General features: G+C 37.0%; 1 long non-coding RNA gene across 1 annotated transcript in view; it reads left to right on the top strand.

The window, feature by feature from the left end:
* The window catches only part of LOC107716358 (uncharacterized), a 12,899-nt gene extending 7,110 nt beyond the window's left edge, over positions 1 to 5,789 (top strand). Inside the window, exons 2-3 of the long non-coding RNA XR_001637199.1 lie at positions 1,955 to 1,957; positions 5,720 to 5,789. This is a non-coding gene — a long non-coding RNA (uncharacterized LOC107716358). The remainder of the gene's footprint in view (positions 1 to 1,954; positions 1,958 to 5,719) is intronic.
* The last annotated feature ends 47 nt before the right edge of the window (positions 5,790 to 5,836 follow it).

Genomic DNA, 5,836 nt, shown 5'->3' with positions numbered 1-5,836 from the left:
CTTAATATGAACAAACTAAGGCTTTGTCTGTGCTCTTTCCATTTAAAATTAGAGGCAACCACTGGATTTTAATCATGATCCAAACAAAGATGCAGCATACATGCAGTAGTTTTTAATCTAAATTAGACTATATAATTTCGAAATTTGAAGCAAAAACAGAATGGTCTGACTTTAGTTTTGGGGAACTATGCTACATAAAACATATCTGAACGAAACAGCAGATGAGCTGAATGAAACGCAGATTCACTCTCTGACAGCAGGTTGCGCTTATTAACAGCAATGATACAGTGTTTCCTTGGTTACCTTTGTAAACAAAGCAGAGCTGAACACTACTTTAATATGCATTGTTCAGAGGCAAGATGAAAAGAAAATACCACGTAAACTTTTCTAAAGATAGTCAGTTCCCCTCAGAGATACATTCATATAAACTCCTACTCCAATTGTATCGCGATTTGTTTGGCATCTCAACCGATTTGAATCGTCACATATTTGAATCGATTTTCGATTCAAATCGATACTACTTAAGTACATACTACCATACTACTTAAGTACATCCATACTTAAGTAGTATGGATGTTAGTCGTTACATCCATACTACTTAAGATGCAACAATCAGAATTCAGGATATTAAAAGACACATGCTTAACAATATGATCATATTCCTTCAAAATGTCTGTCAGTGCCTAAATTCAGATATCAGGCTTTGTTTGTTTTAGTCTTGACTGTAACTCACATTCATGTTTGTTAAGTGACCTATATCTGTCATCAGTGTGAACAGACTGTCGCTCTGAAAGGAGCTGCACAATAACGTCACACACATTATCCACACAATCACAAAAAAATTACCATGGGAACCATCTGTAAATAATACCACAGCAAGTGACATTTATTCTTGCAACTAAAATAATATAAAATTTGTTGCAAACAATAAACCAACCATTTTAGAATTTTTCTGTCCTTTTGTTTACTTTAATTTTTTTTGGATGACAGCAGTGGCTAATAGCAAGTTACCACAGTTTTACCACATGATAATTTAGTGGAAACTGTGGTTACAATGGTTCATTTTTGTAAGGACGTGTATTTATAAACCTCAAACCCTATATTTGCAGGAAAAAGTCCATCATGTAAAATGAAGACAATATCTGAAAAAATATACTAATTTACTATCACTGCCTGTTTAAATTTCCCTCAAATTATGCTTGAACCAAATCACCTTTGCCAAAAGCACATCCATCAAATAAAACACAACTACAAATTGTGTCCTAAATCAGTGCTTCTCAAACTGTGGTACACGGAGTGCCACAGCATGTACACCGTTTACTAGGGATGGGCATTTTAGGTCATTTTAGTCATTCGACAGTTAAACCAAGCAAGCTGTTCTACTTAAATGTTATCTGTTCTCCATCATATGACTTCAGAAGACTTGAAAAACTTCGGTTTGAATAGCCTATTGAATGTGGTTCTTGGCCTGAAAAGTTAGAGAACCATTTGATTATAGGCCATTTGAGATCTGTTATATTCATGACTTTTTACTTGTCAAAAAGTACTTCCGGAGTCCAACGTCTCTCATCCATTCAGACATCATGTGCATACGGAGTCAAATGTCAGAGATTCAAGCAGCAAATTCAAAACAAACATGACAGGAATATAAAAATCAGACTTCATTTTAGCTTCTCCATTCTCTCCGCTCCATTTAGCCCTGTCTCATTCACATTCTGTTTACCGCTACTGTAATTAACAGAAGCATCTCTCTCTGACTGAGACTCCGCATAGCAGTAAAGGTACATTATGCAGCATTTTGCTATGCTAATCCAGGTAATTTGCTTCATGCTGAGCACACTTCCCCAGTGTCTTGATTAACGATTCATTTTTCTGATCAAGATATGACACATGGCATCTCATATATTAGTTCTTAGAAAGAATGCTTTTCTTGAAATCATTCATTTGCTCATAGATTGTTCAGTTCCCTGCAAATCTGCCCATTCGGGAAGCCATTCAGTAAAGCCCGTATAAGCTTCTTTAAAGCAGATTGGAATGAGCGACTGGGCAAGTCCTCCAAACTGTCTTTAGCCTGTTTTTTGAGGATAACGGTCATATACACATGGCCTAGATATAAACCAAAATACGGTCAAACCAAAACAGAACTAGAGTCCGAATATATATACTTCAGTATTCAAACAGCAGTACTTGAAAATGTCAATCTCCAAAAATTCAGTATTGATAATACAGTGGGTAAACAACACCTGCATCTTCTGAAGTGTGCAACCCGCTCAGGAATCATCTGAGGAACCATCGTATTAGAAAAGTTGGAAAAATGTGGAAAATTAAGTACGTAGTTAGTATTAGTATACTACCGTTCAAAAGCTTGTGTGCGTGTTTGAAAGAAGTCTCTTTTGCTCACCAAGGCTACAATTATTTGATCAAAAATACAGTAAACATACATTTTGTGAAATATTTTTACAATTTCAAATAACTGTTATGCATTTTCATATATTTTAAATGTAATTTACTACTGTGGTGGTAAAGCTGTTAAAGACCATTACTCCAGTCTTTAGTGTCTGATATGCTGATTTGGAGCTTAAGTAATATTTCTTATTATTATCAACATTGAAAACAGTTGTGCTGCTTAATATGTTTTATGGAAGCAGTGATATTTTTTCCAGGATTTTTTGATGAACAGAAGGTAATAGGGATGTATCGATTCACCGCGATTTGTTTAGCATCTCAACCGATTTGAATCGTCACATATTTGAATCGATTTTCAACCGGCTCGCGGTTAATCGTTACATCCCTAGAAGGTAAGAAACGGCATTTATTTGAAACAGAAATCTTTTGAATTTTTCTTTCCAAAAAAAGTTTTTTGACCTGTAGCATATATCCAGGAATGCATTAATGCTACACACCCGCATACTACAGTGCGTACTTCATATGAGCTTTGAAAAAATCTACGCGTTTCAGAAAGGCAGGGCATAGAGGAGAAACAATACATTATGTACATTATGTGGAAAATAATGTGTTTTTTGAACCTTAAACTGCATAAACATTTCATTACACCAAATACACAAAATAATGATCTTTTTTAGCAATGTCATATGACCCCTTTAAGATCAAATTCAGAACATACTTTGAAATGTAGTACAGGAATTCGGACATAGCCTAGAGCTATGTGCTCATTTGTGCGCGAGTCTTTATGAATAACACTCGAGAGGGATGTCAGAGGTCTTATCAAGGGCAGAGTGACGGATGATGATAGAAGCAGCCCCTTATTAAGTCAACTGACACTATAAAGACAAAGCGCATTGAGCTATTATATGGAATAACTAAAGCAATAGTTCTGATCATTCCATCCTATGCTCGCTGCACAGGAAGAAGAGAAAAAAAAAATTCCCAACAAATCTTTGAGGCAGAATTTTCATATTCTCCATGAAGCTTTATGATCTCTTGCTCACTATGCTGGAATACTGATCCAGCTAAGTGGAATCATGCTGTTTGATTCGTTCATTTGTATGCCTGTCAAAGAGAACGCTGGAAATATCTCATTTTCTTTTGAGCCAATACCTCATCCGTCAATGGGAATAAAAGGTCAGACACATTGCAGTGGTCTGACTGAGTGTGTTCAAACCCAACCGCTGCTTGTCTGAGATGAACAATAACATCCCTCAAACAGTAAATATAATTCATTTCAGGGTCTAAATGGAAGCATGTCGCCACAGGGGGAAGAACAGAGCACTGGAAAAATTAAACGTTCTATGAAACACTCTAAAATACTTACAATTAAGCTTATTTCAATATTCAGCTAAAATGCTCACTAACATCCCCTAAAAATAACGTAGCATTTCAGGATATTTCACTGTACTAAATGATATCTAGAATCAAAATTTGGGAAAGCTACTTTTTAACGCTATAGTGGGTTTATCTTACTACAAGATAATAACAACATTATCTAACTACATTAAAGCTACTTAAACGGACAATCTTCCTAAAGACCCATGAAATGGAAATACACTATCTATAAACATTCACCTATGCACGTTTCATATTTTGACCTTGAAATAAAAATGTCTAGTGAAATGACAGACTTCTTTCTGTTCACGTATGATGGACTTCTCCAATAATTTAGTCCACTTAAACCTGCCCTTTTATTACAATTGACTGCAAGATCATATTTAGATCTGCCTTCATCCAATCAACAACCACTGGACAGAACCAAAGCACCGTCCTACAGCTTTTCTTTTTAATAACCTGTTTTACTCAGACGTATGTCACGATACTGAAGAAAAGATGTGTCGCTACTTCTGTTTCATTGACTTTACTAAATAATGTTAACTTAACTGACTGCTTCACTTCCACTTTAAAGGGTCATGAAACCCCCCGTTTCATACCCCCCGTTAGTTCTCACCACAGTTTTAAAAAATGCTAAAAAAGTGGGCGTGGTGCGCAGCGGAGCGGAGGAGGGGGAAGAGGGGAGACAGACAACACACACAGCTTCGCGTTCAGACAGTTTCATTTCGCTCCCATCGAGTTAAAAACACAAATAAATGCACAGCCATTTGCACTCTGCATCGAAAACATATATATGAATGCACTGTTGCACCTCTGAGAACTTTTAAGGCTTATTCTGTGGCGTTTATATAAGCCTTTTGATGGGTTGTGTCACAGAGCTGTAAAAACGGGTTTGCTCACCAAGTGAATGAATCGCGTTTGTGCCGAACTCTTATTACAAAGCAAAAACAAACACTCTTCTTCGATCCATTAACGTTTCTCTCAGTTAATGTGCGCTATGCCATCTCACAGTCTGAAACGTCTGTCATAGCAAATCAACACATGCTGTTGTCAATAATTAAGCTAAGCGTCTTCTCATAGGATAAGAACACGCAGGTTCATTAATAATTTAATAGACACCGACCCATCATTGATGTACTATATATAGTCCATTGCCACGTCACAAATTGTAACGTCAACACAATGTAGATTTTTAACCCGGAAGATGAAAATAGTGCAAAAAAGCTTAAGATTAACCAGTTTTCTTCAACAGTTAAAATTATCGGATGCTAACATTGTCTTCTATGATGTGCAACATAAACACCTCTGCTAAAATCTCAGAAAAAGCAGTCTGGGGTTTCATGACCCTTTAAATATATAACAATACAATTATACATCCAAATGAATTAACATCCAAATAAACCAGTTCACTGGAATGAATAAATTTTTCCAACACTACCTAAAAGAGAGTATCGTTAAGAAAAAAAATGACTGACTAGAACGAAACAGACTTTCCAAAACTGCATGTGAGATAGAGGATCATTTAAAGGTGGGGTAAGCGATTTTTCAAAAACGCTTTAGAAAACTGATTTGGGCCGAATAGCAAAACAAACTTGTAGCCCATCAGCAGTAAGGGGCGTGTCTACTCATGATGTAGAGGAGAGAGCGTTCAGTGCACGGGATGGACATTAGCCGAGCCGAGCGACAGAAAGATAGAGATGGCGGATAAAAAACAAAAGAGGAAAACGTCTGCGGAACAAAAGAAGGCTTAAGGCAATAAGGCAAGAAGTAGGACCCATGTAAATATCGGATCAGCTTTCCAGCACTGGAGAGAACTCAAGGAGCGGAAGGCCTGCGATCGGACGCCGAGGTTGTTTTGTTTCTTCTCGATAGGTGAGTAACACCGTGTCTGCGCCGCAACAGCTAAAGTCTGTCTAGTACACTGGACACGACAAAGTGTGTCAATAAGTCATAAATAGATTGCAGTAGCAGTTTTCTGTCGGGGATTTGTCGTGTCGTGCCGCGCCGCATCCAGTGTAGACCATAGATATGTATATATATCTATGGTGTAGAC

Source organism: Sinocyclocheilus rhinocerous, unplaced genomic scaffold (genome assembly GCF_001515625.1).
Source record: "Sinocyclocheilus rhinocerous isolate Xijiao unplaced genomic scaffold, SAMN03320098_v1.1 scaffold869, whole genome shotgun sequence".
NCBI classification, from domain to species: Eukaryota; Metazoa; Chordata; class Actinopteri; order Cypriniformes; family Cyprinidae; genus Sinocyclocheilus; species Sinocyclocheilus rhinocerous.
The sequence above is the reverse complement of the archived record's forward strand: the minus strand, read 5'-3'. Positions and strand labels throughout refer to the sequence as shown.